Raw genomic sequence first — 23,191 nt, forward strand, 5'->3', positions numbered from 1 at the left:
ATATTGAAGATTGTTCCTATGCTTTCCCTCAAAGCAATCTCCAGCCTGACCCTACAGTAATCTCCTATCTCTCCCTCAGCAGCATCAGGAACCTCTCCCTAGTATAGTTATAGCAGAGTGACGCGCTGTGTGACTCCAACTTATATAGACTCTGGGTCACATGCTGCACTGGCCAATCACAGCCATGCCATTAGTAAGCATGGCTGTGATGGCTTCTAGGGCACACTAGTTAAATGCTTGCTGATTGGCTGCCTTGCACCTGTTGAAACAGCGCCATTAAAACCGCGCCAAAACATCAAATAACGTTACCGAACAACGGACAGTACCCGAACATACAGTGAAATGTTCTGGTTCGGGTCCGGGTACCGAATACCCCAAAGTCCAGTACGAACACGAACAATACAGTCTGGGTTCTCTCAACCCTACTTACTAGGAGTCAGCTGGGACTGGAGATTTTTTTTATATGAGATCTGTAAAGATTGTGTGCCTGTTATCTGCTGATCCTCTCTCCATCTGTGACTACTCATCCACGTAATGTGCAAAAATGTAACTATTTTGCTTCCTGTCTCCTCCCACATCAACATGCATGACATGGTATTAAACAGTCTATACATTTGACTTACTGTATCTAGCAAGGTTTGCCCAATGACCACGTCACCCTTAGGATGGGGAATGAAGACAGAAGGTAACAATTATTTACAAATGTAAGTTTTCTATGTATTTCAATCAAAAGAATTATATTTTACTAGACATTAAGCCCGTTAAATTAACGGACGCTAGAACATATGGCTGAGCGGCTCTCACTTATCTTTTTTTTTCTAACAACGCGAGAGCCGCATGACATAGCCAGCTCTGCACATAGCGTCCCTGTTGCCCTAGCAACAGAGACACACGTAGAGCTGACCGAGCGGCTCTCGCGTGCGAGTGCGTACAGGAGAATGCGGGGCTGCGCGCATGGTACAGGATAATGCGGGGCTGCGCGCATGGTACAGGAGAATGCGGGGCTGCGCGCATGGTACAGGGGAATGCGGGGCTGCGCGCATGGTACAGGCCCTGCATTCTCCTGTACCATGTCATTGCGTATGTGCCGCCGCTCGGGAAAGCTCGAATACGTTCAGCTATTTCCGGAAATAGCCGAAGCGTACGGCTTTTACCGAGCAGCGGCGCATGCGAAGTGATATGTTGGCGCCGGGTGGCGCCATTTTTAAATCTAAGGCAAGTGATCGGAACTCCGCCTCCTGCCTCCCCAGCACATACGAATTCCGAACGGTGGCTACTGAAACTATCGGCAGTACAACGGCCCTCACACCGCACCATTATTGGGGGTGACCCCCCAATACCCGGCCTCGGACACCGAGGAGCTCCCCCAGCCTACACAGGTCAGTGCCAGCCCCCAACCCGCCCCCAGTCCCAACGGCTGTCCTGTGGCACATGCGCAGTAGCGCATTTCCACAGACACCGGGAAATCTGAAATGTGGATGCAGGGACACATGGGTTTTATTAATATAGATGATGTAGATTTAAGAGTCCAATGCCAGAGAAGACCATTGCAAGAGTCAAGATCTGAAAAATTAAAGCATTCCTAGAATCCTACTCCACTTTTACCCCTTTAACCCCTGAACCCCGGAACCCTCACCACTTGAAAGTAAAAACAAAAATATGATTTTTTTTAATTTTATCCTGCAGTCTTTTGGCATCATGGGTTCTTCCTCTTCTAGTGACATGTGAGTGCCATGCTGTCCAGAAGTGCTGGAAGTCCAGGTTGGCGTGTTTTCTTCATTTCTCTGATCTGTGTTTGTGTGATCACATAATGACTATAGAGTCAGAGATGAAAAAAATTAAAAAAAAAATAAAAAAAAATAAGTAGCCAAATTAATTTTTTTTTTTTTTATAAATAGGCAAATTAGTCAGCCTAAATTTAAGAAATAAGGATCAGACATATTTCGTTTAAAAAAAAAAAAAGGAATGAATTGTGAGTGTGTGTATTTTCAGGCAAATACAAGATTTTCTTATTAACCACTTTAAGACCGGAAGGTTTTGCCCCCTTAACCACTTAAGCCCCAGTCCTATTTCGGACACTTTTTGTTTACAAGTTAAAATCAGTATTTTTTCCTAGAAAACTACTTAGAACCCCCAAACATTATATATATTTTTTTAGCAAAGATTTTGGAGAATAAACAGACGGTCATTGCAATATTTTTTGTCATGCGGTATTTGCGCAGCGGTCTTTAAAACGCAATTTTTTTGGAAAAATTTAGAAAAATCACATTTCACTGCATTTAAAAAATACTAAACAGTAAAGTTAGCATTTTTTTTTTCTATATTGTGAAAGAGGATGTCACGCCGAGTAAATAGATACCCAACATGTTACGGTTTAAAATTGGGCACACCCGTGGGATGGCGAAAAAACTACGTTCAATAGAGATCTCAATAGGCGACGCTTTAAATTTTTTTAACGGTTACCAGTTTAGAGTTAGAGTGCAGCTCTTTTTTTTTAATTATTGCTCACGCTCTGGCGATTGCGGCGATACCTCACATGTGTGGTTTGAACAGCGATTTAATTTGCGGCTCGACTTCCGTATACGTTTTTCTTCGTGCGTGAGCTAACGGTGACGGGGCGGCTAAAAAATGTATTTTCCTATCTATTTTATTTTTTTTAACTTTATTACAGGTTTTTAAAAAAAAAAATCTGATCAATTTTATTGCTGTCACAAGCAATGTAAACATCCCTTGTGACACCAATATCCAGTGACAGGTACTCTTTATGGAGGGATCGAGGGTCTAAAAGACCCCAAACCTCTCCACTGCACTTCAATGTATTCAAAACACTGAAAACTGCATTTTTGTATACAGCTGTTTTTTAAATTTGCCGCCTTTTGCAGCAGAGTAACCCGAAAGTGACGTCATGGACGCCGCCTCCGGGTTACGTCATCAGAGACCCGATCAAAGCCGTTTTCGACATTGATCGGGAGTCCATACAGCCGGTGGACATGCCGGCTGGGTGCTCGGGTCTCCCAGTGGGATGGGAGGCCCGTTCAAAGTCACGGAATGCGGCGGGAGGGGAGGGGGACGTCCCCTCCCGCTCACCCGGGTAACGATCGAGCGAGTCCCGAGCCGCATCGGTCCTTACTGATGGAAAGTCGACCGTCGGCTGTAAACCACGGTACAGGGATGGCGCCTCTAGCTAGAGGCATCATCCCGGTATAACACCGCAAAGTTTGCCGACGTAGATCTACGTCACTTTGCGGTAAGTGGTTAATGACCAGGCCCTATTTTGCGATTCGGTACTGCATTACTTTAACAGACAATTGTGCAGTTGTAAGATGCTGTACCCAAATAAAAATTTTCCCACAAATAGAGCTTTCTTTTGGTGGTATTTGATCACCTGTGCAGTTTTTATTTTTGCGCTATAAACAAAAAAAGAGCAACAATTTTGAAAAAAAAAAAAAACAATATATTTCACATTCTGCTATATTATATTCTCCAAAAAAAAATTTTTAAATTCAAAATTTTTTAACATTTTAGGCCAACTTGTTTTCTGCTACATATTTTTGGTAATAAAAAAATCGCAATAATCGTATTTTGATTGGTTTGCGCAAAAGTTATCGCATCTACTAACTACGGGAAAGATTTATGTCATTTTTAATGTTTTGGTTTTTTTACTAGTAATGGCAGCGATCTGCGTTTTTTTCCGGAACTGCGACATTGCGGCTGACAGATCGGACCCCTAACTGACATTTTTGACACTTTTGGGGGTACCAGTGACATTACTACAGTAATCAGTGCTAAAAATATGCATTGTTACTGTAATAATGACACTGGCATGGAAGGGGTTAACAGTATAGGTGATCAAGGGGTTAAATGTGACCCTAGGGGAGTGATTCGAACTGTACGGGGGTTGGGCTTGTGAAATGAACATAGAGACCTGTGTTCCTATATAGAAGGATCACAGGCGCTCTGTGATTATCCCAGGGAGAAGGACGGACGGCTGTGTTTACAACAGCTGCCCGTCCTTCTCTCTCAGCGGGAAACGATTGCGGATGTCAGGAGGCAATCAGAGCCGCCTGACACCCGCATTGGCTTCCCTGCTGATGATCGGGGGTGGGAGCGTGCCGTCGGTGGTAAAAAAAAAAGTTGGGGCTTTAGATACACTTTGGAATGTTTGGGAACAATCTCAATGGGCCCTTAAAGGGTTCTTGTACTATAAAGCAACAGAAAAAATCCTTGGTCTTGCTACCCTAGTGCGGATTGGCAAGGTCCCTGTTGACAATTACCACTTATAATCTTTTTTAGCAGCATGACCTGTAACCTGAACAAAGAAGAAATAAAAAAAAATAGAATTATAATAATAATTAATTATAATATATAAATATATATAAATAAATAGATATAAATAAATAAATATATATATATATATATATATATATATATATATATATATATATATATAATATTATTAATTGTAATTTAATTACAAATTAAAATTATAATTTGCACCAGTGTCTGCTCAACCTACATTATATAATCAACAGGAATAATGATAATAATGATAATAATAATAGATGATGCTATAATAAACAGCTCCCCCTCCAGGTGTCATTTAGAACTGACGCTGACTCCCCACTGAGGTTCTGTGCTGGCATCTGCACTGACATTTCCAACTGTGTTGGCTGATTGCACAGAAGTAGACGGCGGAGTCCTCGGGACTGGCATTTGACAGTATCAGTGTGGACTTGAGTACATCAGTCCTGTTGAGAGCCCAGGACCCGAACCCCTGCTCCATTTTACCATTATCATCACCACCTGTTGAGTGAACCATAAGCTTCAGCCCTTGCTGTCCTTTCTGTTGGTACTAGAACATGGCTATATAGCTGGTCTGTGTGTGCCGACATTTAAGTTCTGCAGATTTCCCAGATTGAACTATAAGGAATTTATCCTGGCTCACCTCCACCAACTGGGACAAACCTGGGAGGCGAAAGAATAATTATAGTGATAGCAACAAAAAAAAAAACAGCAACAATGAATACCAAAAAAACACAACAATACTAATAATAACTACACAAAAAAATAAAAATGGATGTAATAATAACAAGCATAAAATGCAAAAACAACTATATCATTAATATTATTATTATTTTTATGATGATGATGAAGAAGAATACCAATAATAATAATGATTAAAGCACCAAAGAAAAAAAAAATAACAATAATATAATAAAGACACTATTTAGCCTTCCTTACCCTTGGGAACCCCCTCATTTTTTATTATCCCCCCCCCCCACCCTTGTCATTTCTTTCCCCCTCTTTGCTCCTTGGGCATTAATGTTACATTGGTCTAACTGTGTGATGAGTCATGATGTGCAATTTCTACCATACTGAACCCTCATATTCTTCTTTTCATGATGTTCTATGCAAAACTCGAATAAAAGAAATTAAAACACCAATAATAAAAAAACAAAAACACCAGACAAAAAATAAAATAAATAATATTATAACACTAATAATACACCCAGAAATAACTTTTTTCATTTTTTCAGTAAAAAAGGAAAGAAAAAATTTAGCATACAATCTATAGTTCTTACATGAAATAATGTGTAGCAAAAGAATCCAGAGGCACTTCAACATTTTTCTGAAAAAAAAAAAAGAAATAAAAGCAAAAATCGCTACAGCTGTTACAAGGTACTTCAAGAAATTGTGTTAATTTCATATGATGCTACATACATTTTTCTTGTGATCTACATTGGGTATCTTTGTTTCTTTATTTCCTGTTCCCACCCACAGTAGTCATATGTCTGAAGTAGGTTAAACCTTTTCTTTGCAGCTCTGAGTCTTGGGTTCAAGGGTTGAATAACTATAGGCTCATAGGTGTGTGCAATTCAAATCTGTAAAGAAAAGCGCACGCAACCTCGGGCAATAACGCTTTAATAAAGGACAACAACACAGTACATTGGAATTGCACTCACACTTTTCCTTTAAGACAATCGCTTTACAGCATTCCAACAGGAGCTATTCGCTCCTCCCGTCCCTCCAGATGGTGACTCTGCGGTCTCCTCATTCGCGGCTGCCGCCGCTGTATCCCCGCTCTCCTTCACTTCCTGTGTTGCCTGGTCACCGGATGCTGGTTCTAGTGCGCCTGCGCACTATACCAACGTAATCTACGGCGCCTCAGGAGAGCCACAAGTTGTACGGAGCTGCGAGGTGGGAGATTCAAGACACGGGTGCACTGCCTCTGCTGTTACTACGGACAACGCATTTCGGAGGCGGAGCCTCCTTCCTCAGGTGGGACCTGAGGAAGGAGGCTCCTCCTCCGAAACGCGTTGTCCGTAGTAATAGCAGAGGCAGTGCACCCGTGTCTTGAATCTCCCACCTCGCAGCTCCGTACAACTTGTGGCTCCGGCTTTGGCTGAGGCTCTCCTGAGGCGCCGTAGATTACGTTGGTATAGTGCGCAGGCACACTAGAACCGGCATCCGGTGACCAGGCAACACAGGAAGTGAAGGAGAGCGGGGATACAGCGGCGGCAGCCGCGAATGAGGAGACCGCAGAGTCACCATCTGGAGGGACGGGAGGAGCGAGTAGCTCCTGTTGGAATGCTGTAAAGCGATTGTCTTAAAGGAAAAGTGTGAGTGCAATTCCAATGTACTGTGTTGTTGTCCTTTATTAAAGCGTTATTGCCCGAGGTTGCGTGCGCTTCTCTTTACAGATTTGAATTGTTTTGATCCGCCCCCCCCCCCCCCCCCCAGTGGAGTGAGAGAGGAGCAGCAGCAACCAGGACATTTCAGCTAAAAAACATACAAACAAAGGAGGTGAACACATGGACAGCGCCATGGGCTGGTGAAGTACTCCTCTTTGTACTTGTTGTATATCAGCATGTGCAGGATCTGTCCTTTTACCTTCAATTGGTTTTTATTTGAATTTTCACAAAAGAGAAACAAGCATATGAAAAACATAATAAGTTAACATAAAATAACAAAAGAAAAAAAGGAAAAAAGAGATTATTGATATAATATGTTGATTACAATACCTTGTGACATTATATGTAGCAAGAACAGGAAACAAAGAAGTCCAATGCTATATACATTCAAGACCTAGGAGACTACTTAGGAAGTATATAAAAGATACATAGGAGGTACTTAAAAAAAGCACCAAGGAGAAAAAAAAAAAAAAATACCAGAGGAAGGAAGGAAGCACCACCACACTCCGAGTCGCGCCATCCACCGGCCTCAATTTTTCCGTTAGAATCCGTTAGAATCTTTGCGGATGACATAATTTTGAGTCTGACGAACCCCATCGTGTCCTTACCTGCTGTTCATGATATTTTGCAGACATTTAGTAACATTTCTTACTATAAGGTTAATTTTGATAAATCAGTCATCCTTAATATGGGTATACAGGGCCACGTATTTAGCCATCTTAAGCAAAATCTACCATACACATGGACCCCCCAAGGTTTGCAATATTTGGGCATAACCTTGACATTCCCGACTTCAGGGCTACAGACACTTAATCTGCGATCACTAATAACTTCTATTTCTAATGATACTAATAAATTAAAGAAGACGGAACTATCATGGGCTGGAAGAATAGCTGCATTTAAAATGACGTGCCTTCCCAAGATATTGTACATCTTTCGCGCTCTCCCGATCCATATTCCTAAACACTATATTAACTCGCTCAACAAACTCTTGCGCACCTTCGTATGGCAGGGGAAACGTGCAAGATGTGCATATCTACATACGATACGACATAAATCAGTTGGTGGATTGGGACTACCAAGCCTTGAGGACTATTACCATGCATCTCGTCTGGCTCCTCTACAGTATTGGTTTACCCATAGAACCCATAAAATATCTCTTCCGTGGCTTCCGATTGAAGCCGCACTAACTAATTCACAGGATTTATATACATTACTTTTGGCAGACATGTGGAAACCTATAACAATTCAGACTCTTCCATTAACAATAAGAGCCTCCTTACAGTCCTGGCGTCATCTAATTGCTCAACTACAGTTACAACCACAGCCAAATAAAATATCTGTTCCCATACCCCTATTGACAATGCGCATCCTGCTTCCTAACGTCCATATTAACAAGTTGGTGGTAGCAGGTATTGACACAGTAACACAATTATACCAAAATAATATTATTAAGTCTTTTGCAGCCCTCCAACGAGAATTCTCACTCACCCCCCAGGCTGTCTTTGTTTACATTAGTATAGTGAGCTTCATATCTAAACACCCACCCCCTAAACTTGAAATCCCCCAACCACTCTGGAAACATCTCACAGACCCAAATCCTAAGCTTAAAGGGATATCGGTGTTTTACAATAAACTTCAGCAGAAACTCACCTTTTTTAAATCATCCTACATGATGAAATGGGAAAGAGACCTCGGTTTGTCCTTCTCCAATGAGCAATGGAGATGGGCGATACGAATGTCTTATAAAGCTACACAATGCGTAACACACTGGGAACAATTTCAGAAAATAGTTACTAGATGGTACCTGACCCCTTATCGCCTGTCCTTAATATACCCTAAATATGACTCATTGTGCTGGCGTAAGTGCGATCAAACTGGCACAATTTTTCATATATTCTGGTCCTGTAAAGGCCTTATTAGTTTTTGGAGGAAAATTTTTGAAATACTTTCTGAAGTTTCGGGCATATTAATCAAACCTGAACCCGCAATAGCGCTACTATTTTTGGGTATTGAAAATATACCATTTGATATCAGAACAGTATTTATACACATATTGATAGCAGCCAAAACGGTAATTGCTAGAAGTTGGAAACAACTTATAGCCCCCTCCCATATAGAGGTAATAGGCTTAGTTAACCAACACTACTCTTTGGAAAAGGCATATGCCTACTCAATTTTTCGAAGTAATACATTTCATATAGCTTGGCTTCTCTGGCAACAAAGCCCCTATTTCCACGGTGTCTAAAGGATCTGTCCTTTTGATTGTCATAGGTGTGTGCAGCCTATTGCATTAGGGTGTGCACCCCAAAGCTCAAACACACATGCATGTGTATATATATATATACTGTATATATATATATATATATATATATGCTATATATATATATATATATACATTTCTATTAATACATTTAGACAAACATTTTAAAATGTATTAAATATTTTTAATAGAATAAACACTTATTGCACATGCACAATTAGCAATGTTTTTTGCTGGTGTCCCCTGAATCATACTACTCCACATACCACTCCACTACTTCCCTTGTATTAGAAATAAGCAGAACAGGTCCACTTTAATGTGAGATCTGGGGTCAAAAAGACCTCAGATCTCGCATCTACCCTTAAAAGCAAAAAAAAAAATAGGCCCTTTAAGGCCATTGGGCAGAAGTGAGGTATGACGTCACTCCAGTCCTCCAGGAGCAAAGAGTCGAGTGGGGGCCATCTTGCCCTCACTCGACTTCCTGCCTAGGACCTGAAAGGACTGGATCATTTTCCCCGCTACAGGCAGCTCTGGTAAACGGGGAAAATGGCCGGGAAGCAGCGGGAGGGGGAGGGGCACTTCTCCCACTGCCCATAAAAGTGATCCAGCAGTGAATCCGCCACCTGGGACCACTTTTATGGTAAAGAGGACCACCCGCCATGTAGAGAAATACCGGGGTTATGGCAGCTATCTGCTGCTATAACTCCAGTATTTAACGTCAAAGTAGCGATGTAAACACACAGTGGGCGGTCCGGAAGTGGTTTATACAGCTCTTTATTTTTTAGACTGTAAGCTCTAAGGAGCAGGGCCCTCGGAGTCCTCCTGTATTTAATTATATTGTAACTGTACTATCTGCCCTCTTGTTGAAAAGTGCTGCACAAATTGTTGGAGCTATATAAATCCTGTAAAATAATAATAATTAATACATTATTAATGTATTTTTAAATACAAGCAGTTTAAGCAATTCAATTTGACTTGGTATCAGCCTCTTGCAATATCCTGTAAAGCAGAGCTCAGACTAGGAGATTGGTGGGAGAAGGGGCAGTACTGGGAGCCAATCAGTTGTGCTACCGTGCTCATGTGCTAACAATGGGTGTTGCAGAGAGATGAGCCTATCAGTCTGCTGTTTCTCCTTTTACTACCCAGTCACAGACTGGGGGGAGGACGCGACCTGTAAGTGTTACTGAACTGCAGCAGAGAAAATTCTGGTCTCTTTCCCCCAGTGATGCTTCCCATTTCTTTTTGCAGTCCCAGGGTTGAGGTAGGAAGTAGACCTGTAAGTGAAAGTAACACTGCAGCAACAAGACCTGCTCTCTGCGGATGAGCTTTGTAAATTTCAGGACTGGATGATCAGAATTACAAATTGTTTGGCAGGTGAAACAGCTCCCATAAATGTATTTTATCTGTCTATTAAACTGTTTGCCTTGAGCTATAACCACTTGCCCAACAGTCGTCATTGATATACGGCGGAGGTTACCGCAAATCGCTGTACCTGTACGGTGGTTCGCAAAAGCGATCCTGGGGGCGCGTGAGCACCGCTGGAGGCGCACATGCCCTCATTTGCCAGCGGGGAAGCTGATTTTGGGGGCCGGCAGCTGCGATTGCTGCCGGGCACCCGCGATCGCTCTCCGTGTAGAGAGAACGGCAGTCTGCTGTTGTAGACACAGCAGACCATGGTTCTCTCAGCTATCAACACAGAGCTCCTGTGTTCCTCCTATATAGGAACACAGGTCTCTGTGTTGATTCCATAAGCCCATCCCCTCACAGTTAGAACACACCTCCTAGGCATACACTTATCCCTTTGATTACCCCTGGGTTAACCCCTTCCCTGCCAGTGTCATTAGTACAGTAACAGTGCATATTGTTAGCACTGATTACTGTAGTAATGTCACTGGTCCCCCAAAAAGTGTCAGAAATGTCAGTTAGGGGTCCGATCTGTCTGCCGCAATGTCGCAGTCCTGCTAAAAATCGCTGATTGCCACCATTACTAGTAAAAAAAAAGTAAATAAATAAAAATGATATAAATCTTTCCCCTAGTTTGTAGACGCGATAACTTTTGCGCAAAGTAATCAAACTACGCTTGTTGGGATTTTGTTTTACCAAAAATATGTAGCAGAAAACAAATTGGCCTAAAATTATGAAAAAATCTGATTTTAATTTTTTTTTTTTCTGGGAATGGTATATACAGTAGCAGAAAGTGAAAAATATTGTTGTTTTTTTTTTCAGAATTGTTGCTCTTTTTTTGTTTATAGCGCAAAAAATAAAAATCGCACATGTGACCAAATACCACCAAAAGAAAGTTCTATTTGTGGGGAAAAAAGGACATCAATTTTACTTGGGTACAGCATTGCACGACCATGCAATTATCAGTTAAAATAACACAGTGCAGAATCGCAAAAATTGGCCTGGTCAATAAGGGGGAAAATCTTCCAGTCCAGAAGTGGTTAAGAGCTGTTATGCCAAGCTGATGGCATTGACGATGATGATAGTGAAAAGTGAAAAAAAAAAAAATGATAAGAATCCATTACACATCTTTTTAAATGTGTAGGATATACTAAATAGTTTTTTTTTTTTAAAAGATGTGTTCTTCTAATACGAAGGGATTAAGCAGACAACAATGTTTCCTTACAGATATTAAAGCCAGTGACTCAGAGTGTTCTTACAAAGAAAATTCTTTATTTGCTACATGTATAAAAGCATGATACAAAAGATGCTAATGCATTTCGGCTTTTGCAGCCTTCCTCATATGCTATGAGGAAGGCTGAAAAAGCCAAAAAGCGTTAGCAGCTTTTGTAGGCAATGTAGCCAATAAAGAATTTTCTTTGCAAGAGCACTCTGAATTGCCAGCTTTAATCTTTTTAATATCTACTACCTTGAGAGTTAAACTCCCCTGCAAGAGCACCGGTATCCAGGTCCTGGATATAAAACATAGTGGTTGAGCTTGGGTCAAACTTCTATATTTGTTTTCATATATAAAAGTTTCCTAATTAGTGTTCTTACAGGAAAGAAATAGTAACAATGTCAATTCTTTATTATTAGGTTCTCTAAAGTGTGTGTAGAGAAAACAGTAAACTGCTCCCCCTGCTGGCCTTCCTGTAAATAGTTTTGTATGTCATCAATATAACGCATTCCCTGAGACTGACAGGTTTTTTGATGACAGGTAATTCACTATCTGCAGCTGTGCCTACTGACTGCACAGAAATACACAGCAGAGAGCTGAGGGTCTGCTTTTGCCAGGCTCAGAGTGGAATTCAGAATGTGAAGCCTAGTGAAATTCCAGGCTTTGTATAGAGTTTCCATTTCACCATCTTTAGCATCTGTTGAATGCACCATAAGCTGCAGACCTTCTCCTGCTTTCTGCTGGTACCAAACCATAACATAGTTAGCCTCAGTATAATGCTTGCATGAAAGCTCCACTGGATCCCCTTTTCTGACTATTAGAAGCTTATGACCCTGATCAACCTTCACCTCCTGGCACAGACCTGTAATGAGAACAAAAATGTAAAAGCCAAAACCTTTTCCTTTTATTCATCAAAACTGGTATACATTAAAATTTGCAAGGAATTGAAGAGATTAAAGTAAGAAAGAAAAATGATATCAGCTTGAGCTTTGTACAACATTAGTTTTCTAATGTCAAATATTTTATTACATTTTTTTTTTAAATTGAGAATTTATAAAAGGGGAGGAGTGTAGAATAAAATACTAGATAGTAGGAGGCAAAAAAACAAAGGAGAGTAAGTTATGTGTTATTATGATAACATTCCAGCTCAAACAATTGTATGGAATTAAAATAAACCTTAATTACAATATGAATAAATTAATGAATAAATTACATAAACATTTACTTAGGAGGAAAATTATAATATAGTGACAAAGTCATCAAAAAATAGTCATAATGGCAAATATCTAAAGTCTAGGGGGATTACAGAAACACCATATCATAGTTTTGTTTTTGTTTTTCTTACTTGTAACTTTTAAAATGCAAAATGGTTTGTAAATTAAAAAAGTTAATATCCTGTAAGTTATGACTAAACAAGTAAATGAATGACATTATAGTTGTTCCTAGTTTTTTTTTTCTTTTTTTTACTTTTACCTTTAATATGAAAAATGGTTTGTAAATTAATAAAGTTAATATAATTTATGTTATGACTAAACAAGTAAATTACTGACATTATAGTAAATCATGACATTAAAGTAGCATACAAACACAAAAACAAACAAGAAATACAATTTAATAACAGGTATTAAAACACAAAAACCGACAAAAAGTGGCATTAAAGTAAAGGATTACCTAAAACTCCTTTAGTCCCCGTTCACACTAAGGCGACCTGTGAGGCGACCTGGTCGCCTCACAGGTCGCCGTAGGTCGCCTTCCATAGGGAAGCTGCGGACCCGTTCTAATAGGAGCGACACAAGTCGCTCCGACTTAGAAAAAGGGTCCGGAGCTTCTTTGGGGCGACCAGGAGGCGACCGTCATAGACTTCAATGTTATGAAGTCCGTGCCAGCCGCTCCGAGGTCGCGGCGCGCTGCTCGCACCGCGACCTCGGAGGTCACCCCTGGAAGTAGCGTCGCTTGTATGTGAACGGGGCCTTAAGCAAACAAAAAATGACTTAGTAGTACTGTATGAAAACAAAAAAATAAATAAACAAACAAATAAAAGAAAACTATAGCAAAGCAGTATAAAAATAAAATAACACATTTCATATAAAAAAGCAGTATAAAAAAATCCATGAGAAAACTATAAAGCACTATTAAAAACAAGAAAGGAATAACTATGATAAAAAAAAAAAACTAAGGTAAATGGTAAAACAATTGACATTTTAAAAAAAAAATGTTAAAAAAGCATACAAGTAGCAATAAAAAAATGCAAAAAAATAGTAAGCAGCTTTAGGATAAAGCTAAATAAATAAATAAATATAATGCAGTATTATAAAGACATAACTATAATTATTCGTTATGAAAAATAACAATATAAATAAATAACAAATAAATTACATTTAAACAAAAACACACACTTAAAAGCAAATAGAAAATGAAAAATGATGTTAAAGTAAGCAGCTACCGAGCTAAAAAAATCATGCTGGAACTATTAGTTCTACAGTAGCAGAAGATGCACTGCTTCCCTGTAACTATAGTAGATTTCAAGGGACCACAAAACATTAAAGTCACTGTGTTACATTTTTTAGCCTATTTGTTACTAACGCAAGCATGTATTTTTCCTTTTTCCTCTAGATATACTTTTTTTTCTTGTAGCTTGTGAAGAGTTAAACCACGGAGGATTTGACACTTACCCGGAAGAATGTTTATGAATAAAATGACACAAAGTTCTCTGAACATGTTGCAAGTTTTAACATCTGGGCAAGAACAAATCTGTTTATATAAATTATTAATTATTATACAATAATTATATTACTAATATTATTTTTTTTGTATGAGATCTGTAAAGATTGTGTGCCTGTTATCTGCTGATCCTCCCTCCATCTGTAACTACTCATCCACGTAATGTGCAATGATTAAACTATTTTGCTTCCTGTCTCCTCCCACATCAACATGCATGACATGGTATTGAACGATCTCCACTGTACATTTGACTTATCTAACAAGGTTACTCAATGACAATTTTACCCTCAGGATGGGAAGTGAACACAGAAGGTAACAATTATTTCCTAATACAAGTTCTCCGTGTTATTTGTTGTATAGCTATACAATTATATGTTATGGTGCAGATTTCATAGTCCAATGCCAGAGCTGAGTACTGCTAGAGTCAAAGCCAAAAAAAAAAAGAAAGAACTCCTAAAACCCAACTTCACTTTCACCCCCTTCACCCTGCAGAAACCTCCATCCCCACCACCACTTAAAGTCATTTTAAATGCTCAATTTTCTTTTTCTTAACCACTTAAGCCCCGGAGGATTTGGCTGCTGAAAGACCAGGGGGTATTTTGCGATTCGGCACTGCATGACTTTAACGGACAATTGCGCGGTCGTGCGACACTGTACCTAAACTAATTTGACGTCCTTTTTTTCCCACAAACAGAGCTTTCTTTTGGTGGTATTTGATCACCCGTGCGATTTTTTGATCATGCGCTATAAACAAAAAAAGAGCGTCAATTTTGCAAAAATAACAATATTTTTCACATTTTTTTATATGGAATTCCCAAAAAAAAATGTAAAAATCTAATTTTTTTAACATTTTTGGCAAATTTGTTTTATGCTACACATGTTTGGTAAAAAAACCCCGCAAAAAGCATATTTTGATTGGTTTGCGCAAAAGTTATCGCGTTTACTAACAAAGGGAAAGATTTTTGTCATTTTTGTTGTTTTTTTTTTTTAAACGCGTAATGGCGGTGATCTGCGATTTTTTTTGCGGTACTGCGACATTGGGGCAGACAGATCGGACCCTTAAATTACATTTTTTACACTTTTGGGGTTACCAGTGACATTTCTACAGTAATCAGTGCTATACATATGCACTGTTACTGTAAAATTACACTGGCAGTGAAGGGGTTAACTTTATTTGAGAGGGAGGGGCTGTGTGTGTCCCTAGGGGTGTGATTCTAACTGTGATTGGCTGTGGCTTCAGCTGTAGGAACAATGATCAACGGTCCTACATAATAGGGGTCAGATCGGACCCCTAACTGACATTTTTGACACTTTTGGGGGGACCAGTGACATTGCTACAGTAATCAGTGCTAAAAATATGCACCACTACTGTAATAATGACACTGACAGGGAGGGGGTTAACCCTGTGGGTGATCAAGGTGTTAAATGTGAGCCTAGGGGAGTGATTCTAACTGTGGGGGGGGTGGGTTCTGAAATGATCATAGAGACATGTGATCCTATATAGAAGGATCACAGGAGCTCTGTGATCATTCCAGGGAGATGAACGGTCAGCTGTGTTTACAACAGCAGACCGTTCTTCTTTCTCAGCGGGGAATGATCGCGGGTGTCAGGCGGCAATTGGAGCCGCTTGACCCATGCATTGGCTTCCCCGCTGCTGACTGGGGGCAGGAGCACGCCTCCAGCAGCGTGCACTCAACCCCTAGCTCCCTGCTCGTGACCAAGGTAGGTCTACATCAGTTTGCCAGGGGGAACCACCCTGCCACAGTAAATAGGTGGTGTGTGGTCGGGGACCCCCTTTTTTTTTTGTTTTTCATTTTATTTCCCTCTTTCCCTGTTCCCCTGTTCTATCTCTTTGCTCCTTTGCTCCTTGCCATTAATGTTACATTGGTCTAACTATGTGAAGAGTCATGAGTCTACAACATTGAACCCTCAAATTCGGCTTTTCATGTCGTTTTTACTATGTCAGACTTGAGTAAAAGAAATTAAAACACCAATAAAAAAATAAAAAAAAACACCAGGCAAAATTAAATAAATAATAGTATAACACGAATAATAAAATAAAAGTACCAATTATAAAAGTAATACCACCAGATATAACATTTTTGATTACTCCCATTAATCTATAGTTCTTACAGGAAATAATATGTAGCAAAATAATCCAAAGGCACTTTTTTCTTACAAAAAAATAAAAAATAAAATAAAAGCAACAATCGCCACAGCTTTTACAAGGTACTTCATTAAATGATGGTAATTTCATATGATGCTACATATCATATTTCTCTTGTGATCTACATTGTGTATCTTTGTTTCTTTATTCCCTGTTCCCACCCACAGTAGTCAAATGTCTGTAGTAAGTAGAACTTTTTCCTTGCAGCTCTGAGTCTTGGGTTCAAGGGTTGAATAACTATAGGCTAGGGGCATAACTACAGGGGTTGCAGGGGTTGCAATTGCAACCAGGCCCCATGCTCCGGGGGGGGGGCCTGTGCAGCTCCCCTGTACACCTGGATAGGAGGGGCGGCGGGGGCAGCATGTAGAGAAATCACTGTCCTGTAGCTGCAGGAGGAAAATGGAGGAGATTGGTTCCTCTGTATGCCCCCCCCCCCCCCCACTCCTCCTATCCAGTTCACTTGTGTTCTGCTGTCTCTGGGCCCCTGTGTGCTCCCCTGCCCCCCCCCCCCACTGTGCTGCTCCCCCTCCTCCACTGTGCTTCCTCCCCTGTCCTGCCGGCTGCTGCAGGGGATGTGTCACAATAGAGAACCAGGAAGGGGTCAGTAAATATGTAATTTACCAGCTCCTTCCTATTCTGAATGGACAGAGTCATAGTCAGTGGCACTGTAAAAAAATAAAATAAAATAATCAAAAATAATACAATTAAAATACCAAAAAATAAAAACTACTGACACCAGTGAGTGAACTTTTAGGATTGCAAAGGTCACAATTGCGACCGGGCCCTGGCATTCCACCACCGTGGGGAGGCCCCAAGATGGCAGGAAGGGGGCCCACTGCAGAACTTGTGAGAGGGTCCCGCTGCGGGACCGTAATAAAGGGCCCCGCAATGAGAGTAAAGGGCCCCAGGATCAGTGGGAAGAGCCCCAGGCTTTAAGGCAAGGGCCCCGGCCAAGGGTCTGGGGGGCCCTTCATGGTTTCTTGCACCAGGGCCCTGAGGGTTCTAGTTATGCCTCTGCTATAGGCTGTTCACTTAGCAAAGGGAATTTTTTACTTTGCAAAGGTATTTTAACTTAGCTTAGTGAATGAGTGGAATCTGTTTTGAATTCAATCGTCCAATCATGAGCAAGCAAATGTACTTTTTTAAAATTGTATTTTATTTTTATTTTCCTTGTACATAATTCTTTGCAAAGTGAATTTTAACCAGATTCAAAGAGCTAAATGAAAGTTCACTTTGAAAAACAAATTTGCTGTATGTTTTTTGTATTGTACCGCTACCCCCACAGGAGCCGCTTGGTAAGATGGGTCCTCTCTCTGTTCTGTGCCAAGACTCGTAAACCGCTTTGTGCTCTCTGACACACCTGGATATATAAGTTGAAGGATGCACACAGCTGTATAAATTAAGTGTTAATATATTACCACACATTTTTAACATCCAGAAAGTAGGCCACAGGAAATTGATGGTGGATAAAAATACATATATTATAGCAAGGCAGAATAAACATAATACATAAACCAATAAACAGGTCAGAGAAAATGTTAGCATGCTTTAGACTAACTGACTGGAATAGTAGCTTCAACTATGGCAATTATTTTAACCACTTGCCGACCAGCCACATTATATATACTGCGGCAGGTCGGCTCTATTGCGCGAAATGGCACACCTGTACGTCGTTTAATGCAATAGCCAGCGGGTGCGCCATTGCGTGCTGATTGGCCACACAGGAAGCCAATCAGTAGGTACGGCAGATGCGATGTCCGCTGGCCACCCACAATCGCTCCCAAGAGAGGTTGAACGGCGGTCTGCTGATGTAAATAAGGCATACCGCCATTCTGTCAGGGATGAGCACAGGGATTTTGTGTTCCTGTTAAGCAGGAACAGAGATCTCTGTGTTCATCTAGTGAGTCCACCCCCCACACAGTTAGAAAGCACCCCCTGGGGACACACTTAACCCTTTGATCGCCCCTGGTGTTAACCCCTTCCCTGACAGTGTCATTAGTACAGTAACAGTGCATATTTTGAGCGCTGATTACTGTAATAATGTCACTGGTCCTCAAAAAAGTGTCAGTTAGGTGTCTGATTCGTCTGCCGAAATGTGCAGTCCCGTGAAAAATCCCTGATCGCCACCATTACAAGTAAAAACAAATAAATAAAAATGCCATAAAAATATCCCATTGTTTATAGACGCAATAACTTTTGCGCAAACCAATCAATCTACGCGTATTGAGATTTTTTTTTTTTACCTGTAGCAGAATACAAATTGGCCTAAATTGATGAAGATTTTTTTTTTTATTGGATATGTTTTATAGCAGAAAGTAAAAAATATTGTGTTTATTTTTTTTTTTTTCAAAATTGTCTTTTTTTGTTTCTAGCACAAAAAATAAAAAACACAGAGGTGATCAAATACCACCAAAAGAAAGCTCTATTTGTGGGGAAAAAACATTCATTTTGTTTGGGTACAGTGTGGCACAACCGCGCAATTATCAGTGAAAATAACACAGTACCATATCACAAAAAATGGCCTAGTAATTAAGGGGGTAAAACCTTCCAGTCTTGATGTGGCTAAACCTCAATAAGGCTAAGCCCATTTAAACTGATAAACACTATACTCATAAGAACAGCATAAAATAAGTCTCACTGTAACTCTTGATGACAATTATTAAAAAAGTTTTCTTGAGTGCAAACCATGAAAGTGGGTGGGTGTACATGCTCCTGAGAGGGGTACCCATGGGGATGGCTGTAAAATACCTGGCACAATTTTTAGCACATGTAAGGCGGGTACTGTAAGGGCCCATCTGTATGGTGGTGCACATGTTACTGTCTCTTTCTACTGTATGCAGTGGAATATCGTATGGCTTCTGAGCAAGGACAGTCTCTAGTGAAATTTGCCACTGCCAGTAATGGGATAAGCACAGTGGGTTCCACTACCACTCCTAGTACCCAACGGCTCTGGTCCAAACTGCTTTCAGTCTGTTGTCTCCAGTGGTTTGGTCTTCACAATCAGGTCCCCACTAGGCTCTCTTCTTGCTGGTGTAGGCACTCACATGGCAACAGGTCCCCCCCAGCACAGCAAAATACCTTTCCGTGGATCACTTCTCAGGCTCTCTCTTTGACTCAGTCTCTCTAAAGGTAGGTACAGACAGGTAGGAGCAGCAGGTCTGTGCCCTACAGACTGTAGAACAAGAGTCGCTCCATGGCTCAGTCCACAGCCTCAATGGACACAGCCCTGGTTCACATGCACAAGCCCTCCATGGCTGTCTCTCTGTTGCAGACACCCACAGCAACACTCTCTGCACTGCTCTGCCCTAACCTCCTGTCAATAGCCCAGGAAAACTCACTCACTGTCCACCTCTGTGTGCAGGGAATCTGGGTAGTGAAGTCCAAGTTTCATTCACTGTACTGTGCAGAGCCCCTTTTAGAACTACATATCCAATTGTCCTCCTCTTTTGCATCATCAATCCTCTCCCTCTCTATCGCTGCCACTGCTGGGGGTCGGGGGAAGGGGGAAGAGTGGGAAGAAACACAGCGCCAACACGCTGTACGGAAGCCCAGTTGCTCTGCCTCTGTATGCCGGCTGGGGGGAGAAGCAAGAGACTGCAGCTGAGCTCCCATATCTGCTCCAGCAGCAGAACATGGAGGGTGTGGGTAAAAGGAGGAGGGCAGGAACAGGAGTAAACATCCAGCCAAGCAACCAGCTACACTAACATATCTTACGGAGGCATATATGGGATAGCTAGCATATTAAGGGTACTACATCCATCATATATGTGTGCAGCCTATTGTATTTGGGTGCGCACCACAAAGCTCAAACACACATGTATGCGTGTGTGTGTGTGTGTGTGTGTGTGTGTGTGTGTGTGTGTATATATATATAAATATTTATATATGGGAGAAGGAGGGGGGAGAGATGGGAGAGAGAGAGAGGAATAAAAGAGGGTGGAGGCCACTGACATTTTTTTTCCCCTACTCATCGTTTCTGACTGTTTTTCACTAGTTTTGCATTTTGCTAGGGTCGGTGTCACTACTGGCAATATGAGGCGATACCTGGACCCTATAGAGGTTGCACAGGCAGTCCAACTCCTCCAGGATGGCACATCAATATGTGCCATTGCCAGAGGGTTTTCTGTGTCTCCCAGCACAGTCTCAACAGCATTAAGTAGATTCCAGGAGACAGGCAATTACTCTAAGAGAGCTGGACAGGTTGTAGAAGGTCCTTAATCCATCAGCAGGACTCATATGGATGATATGTTTCTTCAAATGCAACTCTATGGTGCATCTCTGTTGTACTACTTCCGGTGTGGTGTTTCCTGTTCCTTTTTGCTTACTTCAGTAAAACATGGCTTCTGTACAGTAATGGCTTGTAATGTCTCCTTACATATATCAAATCAAACAGGACCAGTATCTGTTCCTTTGTGCGAGGAGGAACAGGATGAGCACTGCCAGAGCCCTACAAACAGGCCACTGGTGTGAATGTCTCTGACCAAACAATCAGAAACTGACTTCATGAGGGGGGCCTGAGGGCCCGATGTCCTCTAGTGGGCCCTGTGTTCACTGCTCAGCACCGTGGAGCTCAATTGGCATTTGCCATTGAACACCAGAATTGGCAGGTCCGCCACTGGCACCCTGTGCTTTTCACAGATGAGAGCAGGTTCCCCCTGAGCACATGTGACAGATGTGAAAGGGTCTGGAGAAGCCATGGAGAACATTATGCTGCCTGTAACATCGTTCAGCATGACCGGTTTGGTAGGTCAGTGATGGTATGAGGAGACATATCCATGGAGGGATGCACAGTCCTCTACAGGCTAGACAATGGCACCCTGACTGCCATTAGGTATTGGGATAAAATCTTTGGACCCATTGTCAAACCCTACACTGGTGCAGTGGGTCCTGGGTTCCTCCTGTCGCACGACATTGCCTGGCCTCATGTAGCGAGGGAAAGCCAGTTCCTGGAGGATGAAGGAATTGATACCATTGAATGGCCCCAACGCTCGCCTGACCTAAATCCAATAGAACATCTCTGGGACGATCGGCCCATCCACTGCCGCCAGGTTGCACCTCAGTCTGTTTGTTAGTTCAGTGATGCCCTGGTCCAGATCTGGGGGAAATACCCCAGGACACCATCCATCGTTTCATTAGGAGCATGCTCCAATGTCAGGCATGCATACAAGCACGTAGGGGCCATACAAACTACTGAGAACCATTTTGAGTTGCTGCAAATAAATTTCACCAAAATGGACTAGCCTGCTGCATCATTTCTTTACTTTGATTTTGGTGGTGTATTTGAATTCAGCCCTCTGTAGGTTGATATTTTTTGATGTATTTTTATTTCCATCAAATGATGTGGCATCCTTTCATTCCTAACACGTTACCCAGTCCATACCAGTATAGATATTTCCCCATTAAGATCTAATATGTTTTCTAAGTGCTCCTTTAATTTTTTTTTGAGCAGCGTATGTACAGTACAGTATCTCACAAAAGTGGGTACACCCCTCACATTTTTGTAAATATTTTATTATATCTTTTCATGTGACAACACTGAAGAAATTACACTTTGCTACAATGTAAAGTAGTGAGTGTACAGCTTGTATAACAGTGTAAATGTGCTGTCCCCTCAATATAACTTAACACACAACCATTAATGTCTAAACCGCTGGCAACATTGATTATTTTTAATTCTCTTGCTGCTAGCATTAGTAAATAGATAGGAAAGCATATCATTTTTACTTGTTTAAAACATTTTTTTTTTAATTTCTTCAGTTACTTCCTGGTTTCTTGCCTAGGCAAATTATGTCATACATCCCAGTAGTCTTCAGGGTGGGAGAAGAGAAGGAGGGGTTTTCTCAGCTAAGCACACTCTCCTGCATGCATGATTGAGCTAAGGACAGATGGATTCCAGGAAGTAAATGCTACATTAATCACTTGCCCTTACTCAAGATGACCGAGGCCAGAAGTGTTAGGGGGTGTTTTTCAAAGTGATTTCTCAACAAAATAAAGCACAGAGACATAGATGGATTGGGGAGTTTGCTTTGAATATTAACTACTTCTGGACTGGAAGATTTGCCCCCTTAATGACCAGGCCATTTGTTGCAATTCGGCACTGCATTATTTTAACTGACAATTGCTGTACCCCCAAAAAATCGATGTCCTTTTTTCCTCATAAATATAACTTTCTTTTGGTGGTATTTAATCACCTGTGCAATTTTTATTTTTTGCGCTATGAACAAAAAAAGAGCGACAATTCTGAAAAAAAAAAAAAAACAATATTTTTCACTTTCTGCTATATAACATTCCCAATAAAAAAAATTAAAAATCAAATTTTTTCATCATTTTAGGGCAATTTGTATTCTGCTTATTTTTGGTAAAAAAAAAATCCCAAGTAGCGTATTTTAAATGGTTTGCACAAAAGTTATCGTGTCTACAAATTAGGGCAAAGACTGTCATTTTTATTTTTTACTAGTAATGCCAGCGATCAGCGATTTTTAGCAGGACTGCAACATTGTGGTGGACAGATTGGACCCACTAACTGACATTTTTGACACTTTTTGGGGGACCAGTGACATTACTACATTAATCAGTGCTAAATAATATGCGCTGTTACTGTAATAATGACACTGACAGGGAAGAGGTTAACCCAGGGGCAATCAAAGGGTTAAATGTATGCCTAGGGGGTGTTTTCTAACTGTCTGGGGGGTGGGCTAATGGAATCAACACAGAGACCTGTGATCCTA

Source organism: Pelophylax lessonae, assembly GCF_965119305.1.
Source record: "Pelophylax lessonae genome assembly, chromosome: 9".
In the NCBI taxonomy this organism is placed as follows: Eukaryota; Metazoa; Chordata; class Amphibia; order Anura; family Ranidae; genus Pelophylax; species Pelophylax lessonae.